Source organism: Geospiza fortis, unplaced genomic scaffold (genome assembly GCF_000277835.1).
Source record: "Geospiza fortis unplaced genomic scaffold, GeoFor_1.0 scaffold195, whole genome shotgun sequence".
NCBI classification, from domain to species: Eukaryota; Metazoa; Chordata; class Aves; order Passeriformes; family Thraupidae; genus Geospiza; species Geospiza fortis.
The window spans coordinates 3227736-3255515 of NW_005054324.1; positions in this window are offsets into that span (position 1 = coordinate 3227736).

Below are 27780 nucleotides of genomic sequence, written 5' to 3' on the forward strand. Positions count from 1 at the left end.
TACTCATTTGTTAATCTTTTCCTGGAAAAAGCAGAAGACTCCATCTGTGGGGGTACAAGTGGGGGGAATCTTTCCAGCAAAAGCTGAGAGCAATTTAAGGCTTACACACAGGAATGACAAGCAGAAACAGTAGCTCATAGCATCTGGGAACATGGGTTTTTTCATGTCTGATTTGTGTCTGTGGTGGTTCTTGGTTATTAATATAAATTCACTAATAGATGCTGCTTTGAATGTTTACATGAAAGGGTAATTATGGGAGAGAAAGTCTGACAGGGAAAACCTTTCCCAAACAAACCTTGAGATTCAAGATTTTCATATGATTGCACATACAATTTTCCTTTCATTCAGACAGTTTAAATTGCTTCCATGATGTACTTTAACTTAGGGTCAGTGCTGCAAGTCTGGTTCAAGAACTGCCCAATGCACATTCCAAGCTGATTACATCCACTTGCATTTTTTCTAATTACACACACTTTAGGTGATAAGATCTATATACAATGAAAGGCAATATTTCCCTTTAAAGATTGCAATCACTGGTGATTTTGTCTATTCATACGGAGTATCAGGCTCAGCCAGGTGCTGTCCTGAAACATGTTGAGCACTTCAGAATGCCAAATTGACTCAGCTCGTGCGGGAGCCAGCATTGTGGAGCCAGCAGGTGTTTGGCATGTTACAGGGCAAATAGTGAAATTACATTTTAGGGCTTTTCCTTGTAATTGCTTTGCCTCGTGGGAATTCTGAATTTTCTTTTTCCTTTTGCATAGGTCACAGTCACGTGAGGGCTAAGTGTAAACAGGCTGTTTTCATTTTATGAGAGCCACACTTGTGGCCAATAATCACCAATAATGTGATACTGGCAGTTATGTACACGGTTGTGAATGTAGTAGGTGTTGTAGTGCTACTTATCTGGAAAATAATTTAAACTTAGAGGGCATCTCTGTAATTCCCTCTGCAGAAGAGATAGAAAAAGAGCCAATTAATTTATCCACTATGGAGGAAGTGTCATTTATCCAAGGTGCTGAGAATTATCTCCTTGCATTCCACACTCCAAAACGTACCCTTCATTATTCAGAGGGACTAAAAGGTTCATAGTCCCTGTCAGACTCACAACTTAGAGTGAATCCATAGTGGGTCTGCACTATTCAGCAGCACCTTCCAGCATAAAGCCACTTACTTACTTTAGAATGCTAATTACTTTCATATAATAAACATAAATAATTTGATATAATTTGTACTGGATACCTGGTAAGAGTTTTGGAATACATTAATTTTTCCATCAAAATTCTACTTTGGAACCAGAATAATTTCCACAGATAATAGTTTTCCTGAAGGATATCTGTTTAAATCCCTATCAACATATATCACTCTCCTTCTTCTGCTCCCAACCCTTCCTGACCCCTCAGAACCTTATCACTGAGATTTTTGAGGCTACTTGGCAGCTGTGACCTGATGGGTCTGGTTGTGGCCATGGGGAAGGGGATTCTGAGCTTTGTGACACTGGAGCATCAGCATGATGGGCTCTTTCACATTTACACCCATGGGAAATAAAGAAAACATTTATGAACTAATGATAAAGATACAGCATTTTAAATAAAGTCACTTCTCTTGAAAGTAAGAAATCCTATATTATCTGTTTTAAATCTTCACAATCGAGATGTTCTGGTAATCTTTGAACCATATTTTGGTCATCCCAGTTCGGAAGATCTGGGGATATTGAGTTTTTAACAAAATTGAACCTTGTTTCATTTGTGAGGGAGAAATTATTATTACCAAAAGCAGCTCCTACTGTTGCAGTATAATAATTTTATATTATTATCTATAGTGAGTGAAACTAGGAGCTGAGTTAAAGGCATCTTCAAAGTTTGCACCTTAAAATTGCAGGTAATCATTCAATGACAGCAACCATAAAGATCCCCAAACAGTCACAGTAGTAGAGTCAGAAAACCTGGTCACCACACCTGTGCTATATCAGAAACTCCACAACAATTCCTGTAACAAACAAATTTCAAATATTGTATCTAATAAGCCAGAAGCAGAAAAAATATGCAGGAACAGAGCAGGAGAGAGAAAAGCCATGACAACATCAGGGCATTTGTTAGCATCTTACTACAGGTTTCATGTTTTCCTCGTGGTGTTGTTTAAGAAAAAATTTTTCTTTCCTTCCTGAAGTCCTATGACTGCTTATTTGCAAGAATATTCCTCAGACACATCTCTTAGTTACTCAGGTTTCTCTGCACACTAGTCAATCTTTTAAAAAAGTTTTAAAATTGGCTATTGACAAATGTCTGTCATGATCCTTTTTTATACTTCTCCCCAGCTGTTTTGTGAAAGCTTCCCCAAATAGTCCATGTTTATTATTATTGAAAAGAGATAAGTCAACATGAATTGTATACCTCAAGTCAACAAAACTCTGGAGACTAATTTGCTAGAAATGAGCCAAAAATATGTGAACTCCTGGCTTGGGAAAATTGAAAGAGGGTGAAAAAGAAGCCTGTATCTTACTTCCTGCTTATGTGAACTCTGCAACTATGGAGAGATTCAGATCAAAGTGTCCAAGGTCACATCATTTCCTTTGGTGAAACTGGACCTGGATTTTGATCAGACTCTCCTCACTAGGCCTTTGGCAGCTGACACTCTCAGTACTGGAACAGATTTGAAAGATGCCATTTAGTTCTGTCTTCAGCATTTTCTTTATTTCTATTTAAGTATGATCCCATCTCTGTTAATCTATTCTATTGCTCAAACTACCATGTTACTACATAGCACAATTATTAAACCAGTTTATAATCCAAGAACCATAGGGATGCACTTAAAAGCTACAGTCCACTTTCAATAAGTGCAAGGACGATGCATATCCTTTCAACAAATGAATTATTTATTTACTACTGTGATATTTGAGAAAATTAGAAACCAATATATGTCAGAACATGTTATGTAAATGAGTGTTCAAATCTGGTTTGCTTTTGGTAAAAGGTCTTATGAATCTTACGGAAGCATTTATAAAACAAAACTTAAATCATTTGTTTTAATGACCGCACCTTGTGACCAAGAATTTTGGGGCTCTCAGTGCCATCTAGTGATGTTTGGATGGAATTGAAATATAACTATTTTCACAGTATTACATATATGTATGAGTATATTTGATAATAAAAACTCTTTTAGATTAGTAATACTATAGTTCTTAAAATATAAATAATTCTTTAAATTCTGTTAGCATCTATAGCAGCAGAAATCACACATATATGATAAAGCAGGAGACAGCAGCCACCTGCTAGCTTTGTCTCCTGCAGTCCTATTCCTTCATCTTTCCCGGATCCCTGATTTTTCTCCCACCTCCTTTTCTACCCTGTAACACCTATGCATTGCTTTGTCTTCACAGACACCTTGAAAACACTAGTTTGCTAAAAAAAACACCAAAAAACCAAACCAAAACAAACAAACAAAACCCCCAACAACAACAAAAAACAAACAAACAAACAAACCTGAAAAAAAATTCATTAGAGAAACTTTTCAGATCCAAACATAGATAAGGAATTTACCTTCCACTCAGAACCTGAATATCACCCTAAAGTCTTTATTGGTGACATTAACATGATGTGTTCAAGGTCTATCTTTAAAACATGCAATAGCTGGGTTTTCTGTAGACTTACATATATTTATCTGGATTTTCTTGTGAACTGCTAAAAATCCTCAATTTTACTGTTTGAAAAAGAATTTTTGTCTTAGAATATGAAGGCCTTTTTTTAGTCAGTTCAGTCTATAATATTATAATGTCTGAATATAAACCATTTTTTTGGAACACTAATAGTCTTCAAACCCTAGTTAGATATAAATAATTCTTTGTTAACTGAGAATAAAGAATATATGAAATATGAACTCCTGTCTCTACAGTGCGCACAATCCAAATCCAGAGTGCTACTAAGCAAATTGAAAACTGGGTTTTGACAGACTGATAAAATTTCTCAAAGTGGATCTGTCTGGATGGTGAGTGCAGATTTGCTCTGCCCCTGCTTGGAAGTGGTGGAGCTCTTGCCTGAATGCCTGGGGGCTGAGCTGGGCTATCCTGCTTCAGCACCATCCTCTGGCTGCTGGAATATCTGACTTCTGTAGGGCAGGAGAGGTACATGGTGGTGTCTGAACCCCTTTGTGAAGAGGTACCCTCTGTAAAATCTGTGCAAATGCTACAGTTTTTCGTTTTGGTAAAAAAACCAATAAACATACTAGCAAAGAGCTTACTTTCACTATTATATTTAAACCATATTTCAGCTCAATTGACTTAAATGTGACAGTGAAAAGAAACTAATTTCATAAATACTGGACAGGAGAGGAGACTACTTAATACAGAATACTTGCTGGAAAGATCATCACTTTCCCCCTGGAACACCTAAACTTCACTTATGGGCCAGGGATACAGCACTGAGGAAGGCAAACTGAAAACAGAAAGAATTTCCCAGCTGTTTTCATATCTGCCAGATGAACTGAGGAGAGAAGCAGAACCATGGCCTGAGTCAATGTTCAACAAAGCAAGTTGTATTGACGGGTTTTTTGTAAAAATTGCACAACATCATTCTCATTTTGCCTTTGGAGACTGCCTTTGACAGGAATGTTTTTTCTGATTTAGAATAATAATTCATGCTGAAGATCTATATTTCATCTACAACATCACATGCTGAGACAAGCTGAGTATTAGATAAATTGGGGCTCTGAGTCCCAAAGTATATAAAAGAAGAATTTCACATCATTTAGAAAATCTGCCTTATGACAACAGGACAAAAAAGACACTGATGACTTTCTATTTCCAGCTTCCAAGACAACAACCGTGACTGAAAAGAGCTTCTTTTATCTCTGATGTGAAGGGATTTTATTCCTCCCTCTTGGATGTGTTCCTTTGCATTCCAACATGTACTAAATTATTGCAATTCCCTGCTGATCTTCAAGACCAAATGGAAATTAAAATGAAATTTTGTGCCTCAATTTCACAGCCTTGAGGCAGTGCAGGCCAGCAATAGTATTGACATCAGATTAATCCAGCCCAGTATCAGTGTTAAAAAGGGTGTCTCTTGACCTTTAAAGCTGGCAAAAACCTAGGTCAGGCTTTCAGAAATGTTGGCGCTTCTTTTTTGACCTCTGAACCAAGTTCAATTCAAGAGGACAGATATGATATTGGGGAGGAGACCATTTCAGCTTCTTCCCTAAATATGATCAGTGATGAAATGTTCCTGCAGCTGTGAAAGGCAGAATCATCAGCTTCTGCCACAGCACACAATTCCAAAGAGAATAATGCTTAGCACCAAGTATAACAGAAGTGTTAGTATTTGTGGAGAGAAGACCCAGCGGGATTTCTGAGGGCTGTGGATGGGGACATCTGCTAATCTCCCTGATCATGCATTCCCCTGTGGGGAACTTCACCTCCTGATGAAGAGGAGGGTGTTGAGACCTCCTGTGGTAAGGGAGGCTCTTCTCCTTCCTCGCCTCATTTCCACCCAAATTCCTCTGCCCTCATTTATGACAGCTCTGAACTTCTCTTCTGAATGGAGAAACCCAATGAAAAGAGCAGAATGGACTGTGCAAAGCATGGTGTGGGACTGGTTATGGGGACCATAATATCACAGGCCTTCTGTTTCTACATTCCTTGTCTGGTGGTGGTTTAGCAGAGGGGTACACAGCACAGCAGCATCTATGTGCTGCCTTTCTGTAACTTCAGGGTGGTGTGACATGGGTATCAACTTTATACAAGTGTGTCACATGAGTCAGGAATGCAAGTGCAGCTCATTCTCTTTTCACAGGTGATGGTTTTTAAGAAGAATGGGACCAAGCACTGAGGGCAACTCTGTTTAATGTGCAGTGCTCCTGGAACACTCATGAGCACCTGAGACAAGTGCCTGAAATGAGTTTGTTAAATATGGGTGGTTCTGAGACTGCGCATGTGAGTGGCAGTGACAGTTATGTGCTGTCACCTGCATGACTTGGTAGTAGACTTGGTTTACATGTTAGTGTTTCATCAGGATTAACAACTGGTGAAATGCAGATATTTATCAAACACAGTTAAACTTTCTAATCAACTTTCAACCTGTCACAGCTAATCACAGCCACGAAGATAAGCCCTGTATCACTTGCATGATGTAGACTTTTTTCAAAAGTGCATGAAAAAAGTCAACACTTCAGAAGTAATCTCAGAAGGAAAATCATTAAAGTTAGCTCATTCACTTTGATTGCTTTGTGAAATGGACAGCATCTCAGCTAAGCAAACCTTTTGTGAGTCAGTTGTTTGAAATTAATTAAATTTCATTAGTCTTGCATGTTATCTGAAATCCATGGTAAACATCTATGATGTTCATGTTCAGAAGATGAAGTTGCTCTCTTGGACCAGATTAAAGTTTCCTGTAAATCCAGAGTCCTGTTGGTGACACAAGACAAATGTTGATGCTCATGAAAGACTAATAAGAGTGGGAGGAGCAATGCAATGTGTTTCTCGAGGACCCTCTAATCTCTAACCACATTTAGATACTGTCTATGCTATATTCTCAGTATTCTTTTTAACACAGATGATTTGCTCTTCAGATACCCATCAAGCCCTTCAATCAATACAAACTTTAAACATTCACATCCTTAAGCATGGAGATTTACAGCTTCTTGTGCGAGGAAAAAATCAATTGTTTTAAGCTCGCCTCTACCATCTTGTTCCCTTTTTACCATCTAGCTGCTATACTGGAAGAGAGTCCTCTTTTCCTGCTATTCATCACTGAACAGACCATGGCCAACAATGACCAAAATTTGCATTTTCTCTATTTCCATGGCTTCCAAGTAATCTGCATTGTCTGTGTGCTCTTCCCATCAGTCTGTCTCCTTAATGTAGGTGCTGTCATAGCGTGGCTGTATATCTGTCTCAGAGACCCCAGTGATGCTTTTTTGCTACTTTCCTTATGGATTTCTCACTTTGACGCCACTTCATGGATCTCCTTTGACTTCAAGGAACAGAAAGACATCCTCCTACTCCTGTCACATTTATCTGTCAGTGTACTGCTGCCCATGGCAAGCTCCCCCTCTTGGCAGTTAGCATCTGTTCCACAGGATATGTGACAGCAATACTGAATGGCAGCTTTTCAGCATTTCCTGGGCCCTCTAGTAAGGCATAAAACACTTTTCAGCTTGTAGTGTCTAAAGTCAAGGGCAACAGAGAAAACATAGAAATGATTGTTCTGATTAGAGCAAATTGTTTCAATGATGTCAAGTTCTGGATAATGTAATCAAATTTTCTGAGAAAGAAAAACACTCCGTGCCGTTTTCCTTTTGCAGCAGGAAATCAAGCAGGCAGAACACATAACAGGATCCTCACCTAAACATCCTAGCAGTTAAAAAATAAGAAATCCCATTATTATAGCCATGCTCTGAGTCAGACAGGGAATATATCTTTTTGACAACACTGAAGGTGGTTGCCATTTCTGTAAGTAAAAATTAATGCAGCACAGGAGCTTTGCAGGTCTCAAGAAAACAAACAGAAGTCAGATGTCTTTGAAAAGCAGCTATCTTGATGAAACCTTGCTGAGGGGCTGAGAGCATTTTGGGCTGTATGTCACATGAAAAACTAAAGCAGGTGTTCTGACAAATCTTGCCACTAATCAGAGCACAAAAGAGGCTAGTACAGTTAAATCCATGCCTCCTGCATTTGATTTAATAACTTCTTGCCTGGCAAACTGCCTGCTGTACAGTGATTCACTTCATATTTTAATAAAGAATAACTCAAGATAGAAAATTGAATATTGGATGGTAGAACAATGCAGGGAGTTTTGATGACCTGCTAATATAGTGAATTCAACATTAATGATTTGTGAATGACAACAAGCTCATATTAAATTACAGAAGAGCATATGTTTTCAATCTTGCACTCTTTACTGCAATTTATAGCAAGAAAAGAAAATCCAAAACACAAATACTACAGAAGGCATGCATTCCTCTGCATTAGGACAAACCAGGTAGTTTGGAATGTTAATAACAGAGAAACCTAGCTCTGGTTCATTAAAATGAATATAAACATGTTTTCACCTGATCTATTTTGCTTGGAGCTGGTCCAACTGATAAAAATGAAATGTGGACTGCAGAGTTAACCTGTGCCACAGCTGCCAGGAGATTCCTTTGTGTTAGAGACGAAGCTGGTGGGGGAAGACAGTTGTGTTCTAGCAGCACCAGCAGCAGCACAGCTGCATTTTGGTATCTAATGTAGGAGTAGGATTATATTTGATAAAGTGAAAGAAGGATTACAGTGCATCTGACAGTAGAGTGTGCTTGAAGGAAAATTGTTTGCCATGGATTATAGGGACATAATCTTTTTAGGTCCCCAGTAAATATTGATTTTGGAGGAAAGATAGAGCAAATGTGTATCAGCCTTTAGGGGGAGAGGGATTGTGCATGAAAGTTTCTGTAATGGCCTAATATTATTTTAATTTGCTGATTATTGAGAAGGTTGTTCCACAACCTTCACAATGCTCTATGTAGGGCATGGAACATGTCTAAATCTCACAATAACAGGCATGGAAACAATACATCCTTTATCTCTTTAGCTAATTCATTATTAATGTAGGCTTCCTACCAGAACAACATATTTTGAAATCATTCTGTAATGCCTTTCAAGAGAATAAAGGTCATTCTGAGGCTTTTTTCCCTTGTTTTTAGATTTAAGCCCTGCAAGCATCAGATAAGCAAAATACTTGATTAATATGTGAATAATTTGGTGGTGTTTCATATTCCCTAGTCTTTAAAGAAAACTTAAGCAGAAGTGCATTTAAATAACCAGTATTGTTACTCTCCTTCACTTCTGAAAACTCATTTATCTTCTAAAGCTCGTGTCAACAAGTCTTTATGATGGGGATACTAAGTATTAGATATCAAATCCAGGAAAAGAAGGTGCAAATCCCTTTGAAAATCTTGCAATTTATGTCTTGCCTTCACTTTCTCAAGTCTTCTTCCATGAGCACCTGCTCACGAGGAGCTCTTGCAGCCCTGATGTGCAGTCTGAGCACTTCCCAGATTGCTGGGCGTCCCTTGGGTCTCACACCTGAACAACAAAACTTGGCCCACCTTTGGCTATTATTTGATGCTGATGAAGATAGAAAGTAGCAAACATATTGAGATGTTAAAAGCATATCTAGGGCCAGGTCAAAAGCTCAGGGCTCCAGCTGTTTTAGTGTGGCTTTCTGACAACTGAGGCAATTGACCTAATTTTTGTGAGTGACATCCATGGGACCAGGATTTTGCTCTGGAATTATCTATTTCTATGTAATTATGCACAAGAGGATTGTAGGAAAAGTGTTTGAGGCTTAACTAGGAACTCCAGAACAAATAAATAAATAAATAGAGAACAAAGCACTCAGCAAAACCATGGCACCTATCATAGGAATCTAATTAATGCCTCCCAGGCACAACCTACTTATCTATATTTTGACACTCAGGAAATGTGGAAATTACATTACCATATAGCCTGGCTGCATTCTTTTATTTTTCAGCAGAACAATCTTCTCATAAGGATGGAAACAAATAATACTGAGTAGATAGTGACAGAGTCATGATGCCCTACACAAGGTCCCAGTAGAGGCTGTCACCATCTAAACTGCAGGACTTGTTCAAGAACAATTTCACAGTCAGCAGAAAAATGGCCTTTTTGCAATAGTGCAGGACCATCAAAATCCATAGAGAACAGATTGGAGGAAGGTTTGGATAATTCCTGCAGGACAGATGCACTTTCTCTTTATAGCCCATCCAGGGACTTCATTTACTGACAAAAGCTAAGGGCAAGTCTTCGAGAATGAAAATTCAAGCAAAACTGCTCTAGTCAGGCTCTTGTTTATTGCTACTGATGCTACTGACACCAATGTTAGTTTTGAGTAGTAAACATCATTAGGAAAAGCAGTTGAAATAATTATCCCAAAAATTTCAGTTTTCACCTGAAATTTTTACCTTTCATTTTCCAACAAATTTCTGCACTTAATTAACAAAAAAAAACTAAAGCATCTTCAAGTGTATATATACTCTTCTCAAATATTCTTCTATGGTTATCCAATATTTATAAGAAAAAATTATGCTCGTTATATGTGATCAACACAACATTTTGGTATTCGGGGAAATCACTGGCAGGGTTAAGTGGATTCCACTTAAGCAATCAGAACATAAATGACTTTGATTGTCACAGTGTTTTATATGGCAGAACAAGTATGACTAAAATTAATATGTAAACACAACATTGATTCATTTTTCCTCTGGCAAAAATGACTTTATGGTATTGCATAAGAGGTCATGGTAGTCTGTGTCTTGAGCAGATGTGATCTTCAGAACAGAACAGAACCTCCTGTTTAATACAATTAAAAAATGTGGACTCAGTAACTATCTGTTTTAATTGACCACATTGAGTTTCTGGCACATAAAGACCCTCCCGAACCCTCAATTATCCTTCAAATAAGAAATTAACAGCTCCTGTGTGCCTGGAAAAATTGTGGGGTTTGTTATAGCACCAATAGAAATAATTTTTAAGTAGAAACTCACCTCAAATATAAATTTAATAAGGTAGGATAAAATTCTAGTTGTTCCTCATTCTAGTATGGCAGTAACAAGCAAAACATTCAAACATTGTAATACCTAAACTACATTATAGTTTTTATAATTGAATCATGTATAACATCCTTTCTTTAGAAACTAAATGAAGATACGAAGACTGTCTGGAATTAGCTCAAATACGAGTGATTAACAACAGATGCAATGGAAATTGCTTGCTGTGTGTCACCCAAACACATTCAACCACAAAAGGCATTTTCCATAGCAACACAGTGATCACTCAAAAATTTTTTTAAAAACCCTCACTATATTTCTTATATGCAGCCCAAAGACCAAGAATATTTATTTCCAACAACTAAAAAATATTTTTCATTTTGTGTTGTCAAGTGCAGGAGGTGACAGGTTAAACACAGAACTAGAATGTAGAAAAATACAGAAGACATGTTTCTTTGTAGGCACACGCATGGAATTTCTCTTGGCTCTTGGAAAAACTGAGCTGTTGTACACTTGGGAACAGATTTTTCTGCTCTGGTTTAGCCATCTAGAATTTAGGCTGAGCAAGGTGGTAAGACATTCCTTTTACAGCTGCTGGAGAAAAACAGACACCTTTGTAAAGTATTCTTCTTGCAGTGGACAGGGGAATCTCATTCTATGTGGTAGAAACTTCCTGGGTTATGGAAAAATATAATAGATTGTGGATCATATTTGTTCTGGGCAGACATCAGTGTCTTACAATATAGAGAATTCCTGGTTCTTCCTAGAGTGTCAACACCACCAAATAAAAAAAAAAGGTAGTACTATTTTATGAACTAAATATTAAAATAATTAAAAATACAATTTCCTGTAAATGCTGCTGGGTGCTATGAGGACTAGATTAATTTTCCGCAGAAGACCTAGATTCAGGAATCATAATATTACTAAAAGAAAATGTCTACTTTCCCTAGTATACCTTTAAACATTAAATAGATCCTTGAATTAATTCTTATGGTGAACAGAAGACCTGAAAAATTATTGTGGAAGTAAAAGAAAGAGTTCAATATGTAAGGCAAGATTACAGAATTTAGCATCTTGTACAAATACTCCCCCAAAAGGAAAACGAGGCAAAAAACCAGAAATATCTTGAATACATGTATATAGACATGGACTGGCAGATTACCTATAGAAATTAATATCTCCAGGCACTCAACAACTGTAGTATTTGGTTACCAGACTAGATAAGGGGCTCAAGTATCTGCATGGCATAGGTATGTTTCACAGCTTCAGATTAGTCTGCAATAAAGTTTTTAGTGAAATTGATTTTCTGCAAGAAGGTAGCACTTCTGATAGCTCTGGTGAGCTATGAAATACAAATTCAAATTTATGCTAGAAGCAACTGATTGCAAACCATGTTTTCCTGGTTTGTGAACTTGCCATCATCACATCAACACCTGCAGCAATGAGGCCCTATTGTTCCCTCAAGCCATCTTCACTTCGCTTGAATTTCTATTGTAGAAATTCAAGTCTCAGTTCCTGGGACTTGGTACAAAAAGTCCAATACCATGTCTCAATTCCTGAGACTTGGTACAAAAATATTTAGTGAGTCAGCATGTGATTTGCCTGTCGTGTGGTATTAAGAAAAACATATTGTGAGGAATTTCAGTAAAGTGTGGTGGTTTTTTCCTTCCTTAATGACCTTTGTGTATGGATTTTGGGTCATGGTGTTGTATAACATGCTGTTCTGGATAGGGGCTCAGGAATAATTTTTATTTTTTCTGTTCCTGAAGTTAAAAAGCTAAGTGAGAGACACACTATGAGTGTGCAGAGCAGCATTATGGATGCCATGATGTCAGTCAGAATCATGAAGATGTGGGAAAGATCAGTTTCACCTCAGCAGGGCAGGAGAAGACCTGGCTGCCACAATGTCACTTTGCAACAGCAGCTTCAGCACCATTTGGTCACAGGCATGACCATGGCACCTGACTGGTTAGCAGGCAATTAAACCAAAATGCTCATGGAAAAAGACACTGAAAAAATATGCCTGAGGCAGTGGAGTCCGAAATGAGAGTTTCATTTAACCATAAAGGATGTAAAGAGAAACAAACCTAGGGATTTAAAGAGAAAAATCATAGAGAAAGTGAAATGAGCCCATTGGATTAGACTTGTATGTTGAGCTCTAAGCAAAAGCAAGATTAACTTTATTGAGGTCAATAAATAAACCTCCCCTTCAGAAACAAATTACTTAATTTAGTTCCGTCGTGAGACAGAGCCATCTGTAATGCCCACCCATCACCAGAGCAGTTCTATAAATAACTACCAGTGTTGCACTAAGGCAGGAGAGGATTAAAGCTCTCATTTAGCTCCTCTGCAGAGACAAAATACAAGGTTTTTACTGCATGTGAGCAGTGTAAGTGGTTGCTTACTGCTGGGTAAATGATGACCATCACAAAAACCTTCCCAGGACACAGTGAGACACACTTATTTTTTCCTTTGGAGCTAATATATCTAGATCAGTAATTTAAAAAGAAAATCCTCCTCCTCTCCTCCCCACCCCAATACCCAATAAAAAAGGGGTTAAATGCAATTGAAAACCAAATTATTGGATAGGTTGAAATCTGGGTTACCAAAGCCAGTTCAGACACATAAAATAACAGTGTTAAAACCCTTTTACGTCCCTTCATTTTTCTTCAATACTTATTTGATTGTGTAGGTCCCCTATCAAGTGTTAGTGAAGAACACACTGTACTGCAAATAAGTTCTGTTTCAAATATACTAACCAATTCAGTGACAGTCTTACTTTTTTTCATCACTTGAATGTTAGTGACTTCAAAGCATGCAGTACCAGAATAGGTTCTGCTTTTTTATCCTAATGATTATCTCTACCTTTAATTTAAATCTTACTATGATCTGATTTAATAGAAATATTAAAAATATCTGCTAATGTTTAATACTGGAGGCAAATATCTCCTTAGTTAGGAGAGCCATCAAATAACACATTTTTTCTCTTTTCCATTTATTGTTATTTATATCTTTCATAGGACTATTAAGGGCTACCTAGTTTTTGATCAATGTTTTTATGGTGATAACAAATAAAGTTTTTTTCTTCTATTTAAAGTGGTTTTCATCCTCCTTTTCCCTCTGCAACTTGCTCCTGTCCATCAGCTAGAACAGGGCCATTTGATTCAGAGCAGCTGAGGGGGTAGAGATTTCTGGAAGGCAGTGCAGAACAAGGGCAGGGAAATCCTATCACTGACTCTCAGGTCCCCAGGATGTGCAGCTGAATGTCAAATCAACTGGCTGCCTGAATGCCTGTTAATCTCTGGTGAGGGGGTAATAGGAAAAAGAGGGTTTTAATCTTTATATTCCATATCACTTTGCAGCAGAGCTCTGTGGGCAAAATGAATAGTCAAGGTTTCAAATCACAGATGGAATTGTTGCTCTGAAGCTTTGGCTTAAGTAGAGACCAGTTTTGATAACAAGCTGGTAAAGCTCCCACTGGGAGAAAGTCAAGGTTGGCATCCTGCCCAGATCACACCATCATCAGTGGAAACATCAGTTGCACTAAAGCTCTCCACAGACTTCTTAAAATTTTTTAGTCTGAAAAATGATTATATATCTCTTTATTGAAGAATTTCAAAGTTTATTCAGCCTTCAAACAAAAGAGTATGTAGGAGCTAAGTGGTACTTTAGGGCTCCAGGACTATAATTTTGTACCACTAAAAGTCAATAAAATTGTCATTCTTGAGTAGAAGTAGCAACATAATCTTACATCTCAGGAAATTGGGACAGATCAGAGTGTTACATTAACTGACAATAATGGTTACCAGTTCTCCACTGCACAATTTAAATACAGCAAATGTGCCAATATTTGAATGCCAGCAACAGTATTCAGAGATTAATAGTTTCTCTTTTCACACAGCACCTGACCTCTAATACATTTGCTTCATCTAGTAGTGGTGCAACATTTATGAGTTTCAAGGAGCAGTCCAAGGTGTGGTTTAGAGCAGCAGCATATTCCTGCTCTCACACAGGTGGTGTTGCAGAGTTTTCTCAGTAATTTTTTTCTCTGGATTTAAATAAGTAAGAAGTAAGTCCCAAAGAGACCAGTGACCTCTCAAAATGGTGCTATATTGCTGCCTGTCACTTTCGGGGCTCTATATGACTTTGTGCTGGGTGTTGAGCAAGAGCAGAGTTGCCAAAAGTGGGGAGAAACAAGTCCATGCTAACAGTAGTTTGCTGATTGCCATGGTGACTAGGGGCATTACTGTGCCACTAAATGGTCAAGATGTGCATTGCCATCCAGTGCTCCTCAGAGCAATATTCTCATCATAACCATAAGAGGAATTGTCTAGCACATCCCAGAATCACACAAATTGTCAGAGACAACAAATACGGGGTAGAATTAGACACATCCATGCTATATTCCAGGACAGGTGCCCTCAGCCTATTCCCTAGGAGCCTGTGCCCCTGGTGAAGCATTTCTAGCATTTCCACCACTGCTGACTTGCTGCAGCTTCTACACCCCGTTACTTTACCGTGTTCTTGCGCTTAAGGGTTTGTACTGAGCACTGCAGCTCAGTGCCTACCACAACCTCTCTGTGACATTATAACATTCTCTGATTTATGATACTGAGGACATTATGAGGAAAAAAACGGGGTTTTTTTGAGAGGAAAAATATGCTGTTTCCATAAATATTATTATTATTATTATTAGCAGATGATGGAAGGGAAAGAAAAATTTCTGACTTCTCCATTAAACTATATAATACAACAAGAAACTTTTCTGATCCATTGAATTTGGGACTGCTACTGTTTATACATAGCTATGTACATTTATTTCTAAACATCCTGATGGATTCTAGAACTTCTATAATAGAATTTTAAAAAAATAGCTGAATGAGAGGAAAGAAAATGTCTCTAACCTATACAAAAAAATGAAGACGTGTTGTGGTTTTTGCAGGATAAATTAGATAAAACATGAGAAAATTATCCATTGCTCTGAAAGACACATTTAGAGTATAAATGCTTTATTAGGTTCTTAATAACTTTGGGGGAGTATTGAGCAATAGCCAGCTATCACACACCAGGTTTTGGGCAGGATAAAGCCTTCCATAGCCATGTCAAGTTACATGAACCTCCTCCAACATGTTGTTTAAATAAGCACTGGCAAATTGACAGTATCACACTGTCTGGAACAACTAAGAAAACATAACCTAGTGCAAGTGAAGGAAGGTAGTAGCTGGCAAAACCTACTTGGGTTAGCTGTGGAATTTGTGTTCATCTAGAAACATAAATGTTTGAACATTGTGGGCAATTATTTTTAACTTTTTTAGTTTTTTCTGAACCAGAATCTAGATTAATTTTACAGAGATACAGAAAGATTTTTTATTATGCAGTTCCACTGTAGTTTGCAGCAAAATTCAGTATCTGTTCAATTACTGGTGACTGGATGTTGGCACAAAAAAAGATGAAATAAATTATTCATAACAATTAGCATAGAAGTGTAAAATTTCACAGGAGGGATTAAACTGGAGTGACTCATTCAATCTATCCTGCTGTTTACAAGAGGTTTCAGTAACCTAGTGAGGGTGGAAAAATTTTCCATGAGACTCAAGCCTCAGGTCAGGTAAATAAATGTTTTGAATGAGTTAATTGTAAAAGCTGTGTTTGAGTAATGTGTTGTCTAGAATAGGGTTGAAAGGTAATAACAGCTTCCATGCAGTGGGTCTTGGCTAAATACAGAATAACAGGCTCATTCACAGATGGTGGATGTGTTAGGTCAATGGAACTAGCAATAAAGTCTGTCCACAGAGAGTAACACAAAACACCACTCAGAGCAACGGGATCCCAATCAGAAGTTAGGACACTACACTGCTGGATATCCATATGCATTTGAGGCTGAAGAGAATGGTATAATCCTTAAGAAAATAAACAGATTTCAAGAAGTAGCAAAAAACAGAGCTTCTCTGTCCCAGACTGACAAAATGTTCAGATGTGACATTTGAAAGCAAAGAAATTGCCTGCTTAATATATACAAGAAAACATCTTCATGTACATTTCTTATAAACAAGCAGAACTTTAGCAAAAGAAATCCAGCTCTTGACATTTGTCCCACTATCGCAATTAATCTTGCAAGTGCCTGATCATGAGCTAATAACTCTGATTAATGGGACAAAATATATTCGGAAACAAAAGATGATAAGAGAGATGGCTTTTTTTTAGTTCCATAAGGGCCTCGAACATGTCTGTATCTGACCATGATAGTTTGAGGTCCTTTCTGAGGTAATCTTATATATTTCTGTGACATCGCAGATTTTTTAGAAGAATTTGAAAGGATGGTGAGATTTTGACTGGAAAATGGTTGTGAAAGAACTTTCTGGGACATACATCAAGATGAAGAATAAAGTTAAAAGAGAATTCCTAAAACTAAGAGGCTATAGCAAAATAAAGCTGCTAGTAAGTATTTTTAATTTGTCATGGAGCTTGAAGAGAATTCTCCCTGGAGCTGTGAAAATGTTCATAGTTAAAGTTCAGACTAAGTAAGATGTGACAAGAAAAATTTGATTTCTCTGTAAATATATGTCCATGTTTTAAATAAGCATGAATAGTTGGACACATATTTTGTGCAAGAAAAATGTTTTGGCTCAATTCTTTAAATGCTTGCAGGTAATTTAAAGTTAGCTGAATATCTGTTTGTATCCTCAGTATTCAGTCATAGTCTTAGATGATTTGTGCTGGTTGCAATGATATTGAACTGTCAATTTTCTAAATAGCAGCAGAGTAGCAATCTCTGTGTAAGCAGGTCTATTTGGCACAGTGAGATTATAGTAAAATCTCCCAAGGCATAATTTTAAAACAAAGGGGAACAGTCAGAGGAAAATTTTGATGGATAACAAATTAAAGTGATTGACAAGACAGAGCCAAGTTCAGGTATTCAGAACCAATTCTGAGAGCCCAACAGCTCGCTGTGATTTTTTACCAGGATGTAAACTGAAATAATTGCCATTTTTTTGTTATCAGACAACCTCAAAAACTCCTAAGTTCATTCTGTACTTCTGATAACAAGAAAAATTACAAGGACATTTGCTTCATATTTTCACAAACTTCGTTTCTGCTCCTCCTGCATTCTGCAGAATCACAGACAGTCAAAGCTTCTGCGAAAAAGCTTCAGGATTTAATAAGTGCAATATCTCGTATGACTGGTTTCCTTAGTGTCTCTTGACCTTTTCTTTCATGGAGGCACTTTATTATCTTTTAAGAATTTCTGCATACCTTTGAGCAAAAAGTGAGACTCACATATAGATATAAATCTGATTTACCAAAGAAGTTTGATTTCTATGACATGGAAGGATTATTCATTTCTATAGTCTTTTATTTTAAACTTTACCTTTCTGTGAATTATTTCAACAACTACTGTCTTTCTCAGTTTGATGGTTCAAGTTTTGACCTCATGGATCAGTATTTTCCTGTTACTTATTTAGTAAGACAATACTGTATTATGAACACACAATGCCCATGTAACTGTATTTGTGTTTCCACACTATTTAAAAATAAGTAAGCGAAACCATGCTTCAAATAATTCAAGCACTTCAATCTTATACATGAAGGAGAACAAGAAGTAAAACTGTGATGGGAGAACAGAATAGAAATAAAAAAACATTAAGATGCATTAATCTCTAATGCATTTAACATGTGGTTAAAAAAATCATTAAATACTTGCATTGAAATGCACTCCAGAGGTCAGTGTCCACTATGTCCCTGCTCCATCAACTCAAATCTAATCACAACAAATTGCTCAGGGCCATGTCTTGTTGATTCTTGAGCATCTCCAAGGACGAAAAGTCCACAGCAACTCTGGCCAACCCATTTTGGACCAACCTTATGTTTAAAAACTAATAAAATTATATTGCTATGTTACAATGAATCACAATGTGCCATGTTCCAACTTGTTTTCCTCTCTTCCTAGGGACAAAGATAATGTAGTCATTGGAGATGAGGATATGAACATGGAAACAATCATAATTAGGAAGGAAACAAAGGGGTTAATGATTTTAAGATTAAGATTATTTCATTAAGGTGAGTAGAAACTGATCTAATTGTTTGGAACACTGTGAGTCATGCTGAAGAATGAGTTGTTGAGTTTCTTTAGGCTTCTAAAGACAATCATTGGCAGGTCTTAATGTTTTCATTAATAATCTGGGCAGCAAAATAACAATTTGTTAATGTAATTTGCTGACAACATAAATTTGGCAGATAAGAATAGTACAGAGAAAAATCAGAACTGTGCAGACTCATAAATACATAACTTTAAATGGAACAAGAAATATAAACACATCAGATACAATAATATAAGAAGCACATAAGTAAGGCTCATATATGCCTCTCCCAAGTTTACACTTTCTAACACATCTGTGGGTCTTGGGCTAAAGTTCAGCCCACTCCCTTGGTTAGGGCTAGGAGAAAGACAAATTTTAGAAATCTGGGAAACCCTGGTGTTCAAAATAATGTCTAGGCCATTTATACCTGTTTGGGAATAAGGTTCAGTCTAAGACCAGGCCTTGGGCTAGATTTTGGGCTTAGTGTTCAGAGACACAAATGTTAGAGCCTCTCTCACCATCTGTTTTTAATATGAAGTACCATTGCATTGGGTTTGGGTTAGAGCCTCTCTCGCCATCTGTTGATGGAGTACCATTGCATATGGGTACCATTATGGGTACCAATATGAAGTACCATTGCATTGGGTTTGTGCGACAAGATTTAGGTAGTGGGGAGGGTACAGGGGAGGCTTCTGTGAGAAGGTGCCAGAAGCTTCCCCTGTGTCCAGCAGAGCCAATGCCAGCCAGCTCCAGGATGGATCTGCCTCTGGCCAAGGCCAAGCCCATCAGTGATGGTGAGATAACAGACATAAGAAATGGAAAATCTGCTGCGTAACAGCCGCAGTGAAGAGAGGAGTGAAACCATATAGAGAAACGGTTCTGCAGTACCAAGGTCAGTGCAGAAGATGCAGGAGGTGCTCCAGGCACCAGAGCTGGGATTCCCCTGCAGCCCGTGGTGCAGCCCATGGGGAAGCAGCTGTGCCCCTGCAGCCCATGGGGAACACAATGCCAGAGCAAGTGGATGCCCAAAGGAGTCTGTGACCCGCGGGAAAGCCAAGCTGGAGCAGATCATGAAGAACTGCAGCCCATGGGAAGGACTCGATTTCATGGAGGACTGTCTCCTGTGTGAGAGACCCCATGCTGGAGCAGGGGAGTGTGTGAAGAGTCCTCCTGAGTGAGAAGGAGCAGCAGAGACAATGAATGATGAATAGAACATAATCCATTACCCCCACCTGTGACCCTAGTTTTTTAAGATTTTCTAAGCCTTCTGATGTTGACATTCTTGTAGTGAGCTTTCTCACACACTTTCTGTAAATAACTCATTGTTTTGCATTCCTTTATGGAGGAGGAGAAAGTTGATAGACTGTTGGTTTGACCAGTGTCATTGGAGAGGTGGCACTGTCACCCTCCAATCCACTGTCACTTTTGGAAAACTATATATGTTGGAGTCAGAAAATAAACTTCCCTTTTCCTTCACCTTGAGAACAGTGGTGTGCATTTGTGTTTTTTCATGTCCTATAGCGACACCTACCCCCCATCCTTCTGCATCACTGTGGGGAGGAGATAGAGAATTGGGGGGTCAGGTTGAGCCCAGGAAGAAGGGAAAGGTGAGGGAAAGGTGTTCTGAAATTTGGGGGTTTTCTCATTATTCTCTTTTGATTTGATTGGCAATAAATTCAAATATTTTCCTCCTGTTTTGCCTGTGATAGTAATTGGTGAGTGATCATCCCTGTCGTTATCCCAAACCACAATACTTTCATTAGTTTTTTCTCCCCTGTCCAGTTGAGGAGAGGAGTGATAGTGCAGCTCTGATGGGCACCAGGTGTCCTACCTATGGTAGTGAAGTCACTTGTCTGAAAAAGGCTGCAGCAGAAGCAAGATGGGTAGAAAAAGCCTCTAATAGCATCCAGGTTAAATGGATTATTGAGTGCACACTGGGGAAATGGAACTAATTGAGAGGTTGCATAGCATGTTCCTAACATTTATGATCTTATAAGGGACCCTCTATACTTATTTTCTTCCAGCGCTGCAAACAGAGAAAATTGCTGCATATCTTTGTGCAAAAAAAGAGGTTTAGGAAGAAGGATCTTTGAAGAGCATGCTACCAGTGGGAAGAAAGGATAATTTTGGTGGTGGCTGTGGAATGTCCAGCTCATTTGTACACTTCTGGTGTCTGGGAGTCTTGAACACACTATTCAGCTTTGACTCCCCTGGGCTCCCACATACACTGCACTACAGTAGAAGTGCACCCAAACACAAAATATTCACCTAATTAATTAGGTTAATTAATAACTTAATTAGCTGTCTTATTAGCAATGTGCTAAATGGTGAAGAGCAGTTGGGACTTCATAGATTTTAAAGGTACAGAATAATATTATTGTTCTACATATTAAGGGTCACAGCATTCTTATTATTAAAAATCAAGATTAATACAAATAAATCATGTCATCTGGCTTATGAGATTGGAGTGAAACAGAATTTGTCCCTCTCCTGAAAGACCTCCTTAATCACTTTTAGATAGGTTGTATACCTGCATCTGTTAGCAGAGACTCTTACTCTGTATTCCTGGTAAGAGTAGGTAAAACTGAGAAAGAAAGGGTGCTACAGTGCCCCAGCACTGCTCAGTGTCAGAGGATAAGGAGATGGCCTTTTGATATTGCTTACTTGTCTCCTCTTCTCACTTAACACTCCAACTGTACACCTACATGTACATAGGTAATTCAAAGCACAGGCAATTCTCCTGCCTGTGAACTTCTGTTAATATGAAAAATTAGCCCTTGGTAATTATGAATACCTTGGGAAAGTCAGCTCTGCTTGTCAGCTCTGAAAGTTATGTGTACCTCCAGGAAGATTTTCACTAGGACTTCATGGGCACATTCACAAGAATAAGTGAACTGCCAACTTTTTGATTACTTGTCCCAAAGAATTGGGATGCAGGAGATTTTCAGGTAAAAATTATAATTCAGGACACATTATACTTTTATTTTATTTTTGGAAATGACTGAATGTGAAATTACAATAAATGGATTTAGGTTACCATCAGGACTGGACATATGCTTAACTACTTCATATTTGGCAATTGAAGAAAGCAAAAGCAGTAGTGTGAATTACAGGCATCATTATGAGAGCTGCCTATAGTGAAATTGGACAGTTCATTAAACTACAGTTCTTAGCTAGTTAGACCTTTAAACATGGTGTATTATAAAAATTATAGCAATTACCATGATAATTAAATGAGTCATCTATGATTACATCTGAGCTTAATGTCATGCTTAATGCAAGAGATGGGACTTTGGGCTTTAAAAGGTTAATTGACCTTTAGGGAAAAAAAATTAGATAGACATGATATGGAGGACTAGATGGTACCTTGTTCCTAAGTAATAAAGCATAGCATAACAGCAACCTTCCCTATGTGTTTCCATGACCTCCTTGGATTCTGTGAAGAAATTTTACCAGTCCGCCTAAAAATTAATTGATTTTAAGACTTTCTGTATTAAGCAAAACAATTGTTCCTCTTTTTGGTTTTGCTCAAATTTTCAAGAATTTAAACATTTTATTAGTACTGTTGTTAAGAAAAGTGTTAACTTTCTTAGTGGACACTCCTGTAGACATCATCCTTTATTGACTGGCATGTGAACCCATGGTATTTCATGGTATTTATGGTTTTAAGTTAGCAGTAAAACCAAGTGAATAAAACACTGAGCTTTCAGGAAACATCTGATACTAACTAGTACTTGGGAGTGACATAGCACTCCTGCATTATACAGGATGTACAGAATCAGAGTGCCTGGGTGTTCACAAGGCTTGAACAGGCTGCAGGAGCCTGAAACAGCCTTAACAGGACTTGCAAAGCAATTGCCGATTAACATTGCACTTATCTGCCAACCAAAGGTAACTGAGATGTTTCCTTTCATTTCTCCTCCTTCTGATGGTCCATGACTGCTGCAAAAGCATCACCTCAGTGTTCCATAATCCCCACCTATGACATTGCCAAATGTTACTTCCAGCTCCTTATTTCTCTTCACCTCTAGCTCCCTATGCAGGCAGAGCTGATGCTGGGGCATCTACATGGCTAAAATGGCTGTGTTACAATTACAGGTAGCTTTATCTACGGAACTTTTCTTTCATTTTTCTGTTTGTCTGCTTATATTTTCTTTTACTCTTTGTTACTTCACCCTACACACATTGAAAAAAGTATTTGATCTCAGCCCAGAATGCAGATGCAAGAGCTAAAAGGATCCTAATTTTTGTCAGAGAGCTCTGTAAGTCTGTAAGCAAATAAAAGAAATTAATAAAACCAGTTTACACGAGGGACTCCCTTATGCTTGCTGTCCTGGGAGTAGGAAGAAGACAAACTCCATTAGTTTGCTATCAGATGCCCACTCCAATAAAAATCAAAACCTATTTGAGATGCTCTATGATCTCTCACATTGCCACTGGCCAGTGATTCAGAAATGCATGGACCTTTCAGAGGTTTTCAGCAGCTGTGTTTTACTCAGCTATTAAGCACTTCTCATCTGTTTCAGAGACAAGTGTGTTACTGGTAATTTCAGGTAAAAATCTGTGTTAGCTTTTTCCTCATGCACTTACTTGTTTCTCTGATGGCACAGAAATGCTGTGCTTCTGTGAAGAGACTGAAATTTCCCTAAAAAGTCCCTTAGGCTTGGACCTGTTGCCATGGTTCTCAAGGACATCTGAATGAGTCTGCTCCAAAATGCAGTCTTTTTCCTACAGACTGAGGTGGGGACAGGATTAGGATTAGGAATCTTCAGAAATATGAATATGCTTCCCTACCCTGGAAAAGTCTATGTAAATCTGTATGGTCTGAAGACCCAAATGAGGTCATTCATACTCAAATGACCCCTGAAAAACTTGGAATCTAGGTGAAAAGCCTCTGCCAAGGGGAACTGAAAATTACTCCCACATCTCCCTGTTTTACTTGGGGAATTAGACAGTGTCCTGATTTTAAGCCCGGTTGGAGATGAAACACCATGCAGTCATCCAGTGGGATCAGGGAGAAAATTGGAGGATGAGGGGTACATTTGGAGTGATGCAATAACAAAGAGACAGGGTGCCCATACAGTAAGCAATCCTGGACATCTCACAAATTAATCACCTTTTTAGCACCTTCTTTCCTTTATATGCTTTTTCTGGTTTGTCATTTAAGCAACTCTTCAGGAAAGACTTCAGATTCACAGAGGTAGGTCACTCAAGGGGATGTCCTCTAGGTTTCCTCACCAGTTTACTCTGAGTTGAATTTACCATGTGCACCTGTCTTGTACTATGTTTCCCTCTGGACTCAAAAAACCGCAAAAAACCCAAAAAAAAAACCAAACCAAAAACAAACAAACAAAAAAACCCCAAGAAAGCATAGTCAAAAAGCATAGTCATAAAGAGATAGCTGACATAAACCCTTTGGCAGATACCCCTGGTATCCACAAACTTTGTGGACTAAGAAAGTGATAGACAGCAGCATGCACATTAGGTGCTTTTAGGATCAGGAATGTTAGTCAAGTGATAAACAACACAAGCATGGGTAATTTAGCATACACAGCATGAGCCAGAACCTCTGGGGAACAATGAAGTTAAACATGAATTTGTTCTCTGCTCTCAAGGCATGCTACAAGTAGGCATGAACAGGATTATGACTATTTTTGCCTGCAGTCTTCAGACCCTTTGTCTTCTCTCTCTTAGGATCCCCAGTCCTATAGAATCAATGATGATCAATGATGAAACTCTGACTATGTAGGAGCCAAGAAAAATTTATGATTCATGACAGTGGGAGGTCCAAAGATCTACTTCAGCACCTTGATACAAGACTGTATCATGATATAAACATCACTGAGCCCATTTGGACATTGCTCACATTTTCTGTTTCCTTGCTTAACTTTCCTTTTGTTTCCCTGTTACAACCTCTTGAGGTTATATACCCAGTTAATAGATTTGCTGCCTCAGTTTCTGCCTCTTTCTTTCTTTTCTCCCATGGATTTCTGGTCTGGGAAACCAACATGCAGTGCAGCACAGGCTACAGACCCTCTGTAAGCTCCACATCGGATTCTGCTGCCTTGACAGTTGCAGAAACATGGCTGTCACAGCTCACCAGGCTGGACTAATGCCAGCTAAATATAGTTTTAATGGGATCCCATTCCCTGGTGGCTGAGAAGGCTTAGCTGCCATATGGCCTCTTTGGGCTGCTTTGCCAGTAGCGCCACAGAAGTGAATTGCCTTCCACAAGCTGTAAAACGGGAGATTGGGAAGTAATATTAAGAGAAAGGATGTGAAAGTACAGGGTGTCAGGCAGTTTTATGGGTTAGCATAGGAGTCATTCATCATGAAGACTAAGTCCTACTGAAAGAATGGCAGCAAATTAAGGGACAGAAAACATGAAGTTTGCTGTCCCATAGCACATTCCCCTTCTGATGTAGAAGGTTATTTACCCATGTTTCTTCAGTGTTTTCAAAACTCCTAAGAGCAAAACCTTTAATATAACAGAAATGATCCAGCAGTTTTCAGAGAGCAAGCTTTGGCAACTTCCACAGGAACACCGGGGAAAATAATCCTAACAAGGACCAGGGGTGTCCTGATGAAAGTAGCTATTGACTTTTCATCAAATCCTTGAACTGATAATTAAACCAAGTGAGATGAAGAACAAAGTAAGTGGTATTGAAATATAATCAGTGATAAATGCAAATGTCAATAATCTAATTAGTGCTATTTTTCCTTGAGAGGCAGCAAATAATAAAACCACAGAGGATTACAGTCTAAGATTAAGACTACACTTCAGGATTTCCTGCTGTATAGGAGAAACTCTATTGCAAAACCAGTTATACATTCATACCTGTCCTTCCATCCCCATGGCTATTTCTTCATGGGACATGTAGTTTAATTCCAGCAATTGAGAGCTTACAAAGTACTGAGGCTGCTGGACAAACAGACTGGCACAGATCTTCATGACTTAACACCAGTGTTACAGATTTAATTTAAGACTTCATAGACACAGTCTGAGCAGTTGAGTACCTTAGCTTTCCTTCTTTGTTTAGTCAGTATGTATACATTAGAGCTCTTTCTAGCTGATACCCCTGAGGGAAGCACAGGCACAGCCTCAAGAAAGATATTTTCCCTTGTTGAGACAGACACACCGCCAACAGCTTAGTGAAGTCACCTTTACCAATGAGAGCACTCCTCCATTATCTTGTTTCCATCCACGTAAGCAATTTTGCTGCCATAAGGATGTGAAACAGAGGACATGATTTGTTCACATGCTTATGATAGCAGTCCTTAGCACTACTGACATCAGCTTAAATTGAGTCCCTTAGGCCAAAAGCATACAAATTCTAGCCAGGATAGCAAGTGTTGGCTAAGCCAGCATCCCCCCCTAGGCAATTTGGTTACACCACCAAATGCCAATTGTAGACCTGCCAAATGAAGAGTGGGCAGTTTCTGAATTTTGTTCAGCTCTTTTAGGAAAAGTATGGGAGCTGCGTGGTCAGGAAACCCCCCTGTGCTGCGGCTCCTCATGGCGTGTCCACGAGAGGGCTCTGCCGGCATGCCGGCCCGGGCCTTGGGACGGGCACCGCCCGCAGGCCCTGGGACGGGGCCGAGTAAAGCCTCAGATCGGCTGAGAGAAATTAAATACACAAAAGGAAAGAAAAAGAAAGAAAAAGAGGGAGAAAAGAAAGAGAGAAAAAGGGAAGGAGGGAGGGAGGGAGGGAGGGAGGGAGGGAAGGAAGGAAGGAAGGAAGGAAGGAAGGAAGGAAGGAAGGAAGGAAGGAAGGAAGGAAGGAAGGAAAAGAAAAGAAAAAGAAAGAAAAAGAAAGAAAGAAAGAAAGAAAGAAAGAAAGAAAGAAAGAAAGAAAGAAAGAAAAGAAAAGAAAAGAAAAGAAAAGAAAAGAAAAGAAAAGAAAAGAAAATTTTTTCAGCCAAAAATATTGGTCTTGACCCAACAAGGAAATGTGCCACAGGGCCTCTTTACAAAATAAGAGCCAAAGTTTGCACTGAAAAGTTGAACCCCGCCATAGCAAAAAACCCCAAAAACCTCTAACAATATGCCACAAACTTTATTCTCAAGAGACTTTGATTCTCATATGCCTGAGAGCATCATTAGGGTTGATCTTCACTCCACGGCTGCTTGTTTCCTGCAGCAGTGTAAACCTAAGTGAACAATGTCCATATGTCCATCTGTCTCCTCTAGGTGATGTGGTGTTTGCTCTGTTCATAGGAGGAGCTAAACAGTGAGATCACTTTGGTTTTTGTTTGCCCCTGTACAACTGGCTTCATACTCCCTCCTAAGCGAAAAGTTCAGTCTGAGTAACTGAGCACAGGTGAAAGGAAGACTGAGGCAAGGGCTTTCATCAGTGTACTCAGCATAATATCTTTCTGCCCTGAATGATGAGATTTCTGAAACAGAAGTTGACTTTGATGTGCACAGCATTAGGAAAGCAGAACTAGGTCACTCTCCTTTCTAGAAATATATTGTATTTTTTATCATAGCAAGGGGGTGGCTTTATATATTGGAAATCTGTAGAATATTATTAGTTTTCTAAAAATATAACTAATTCCTACTTTTATCTCTAATAATTACAGAGGTTTTGCATGCCTAAGGCTGACTACATGTGAGGGGTTTTTTTCTATTTTTGTGTATATATATGAGATATTGCTGTACTCTGCAGACAGCTTCAACAGCTTCAGCAGCTTGCAATAACTGAAAACCTAATAACAAAATAATTGTGAACCTAATAATACCTTTTTTTCAATGTGTCTTATGAATTAGAGACCTCTAGAATTTTATTTAAATCTCACAGACATCACTCAGGTGAAGAAAACTGTAACATTCCTACAGGGATCAGAAGCAGTAATGAATGTAAATTACTCAAGCCTGGTCGAGATAACTACAGTTAGAATTTCAGTTCATAGCCTGAGCTGTCATGTGAGCCCAGAGCCCACACACCTGCTCACACCCTGACTCACATCTGGAATGAGACAAGGCAAGAAAAGTCATGCCCAGGCTAGATCTGCCTCACACACTGGTTTTGCCTTGCTTGGCTGAATGGGTGCATCCATCTTGAACCTAGCCCAAGCAGACAGAGTCAGAATGAAAGTAACCACCCAATGTCTCTTGTGTTTTAGGTGCTGAGGGGAGCAAAGCTGTGTATGTGTCTGACCTGGT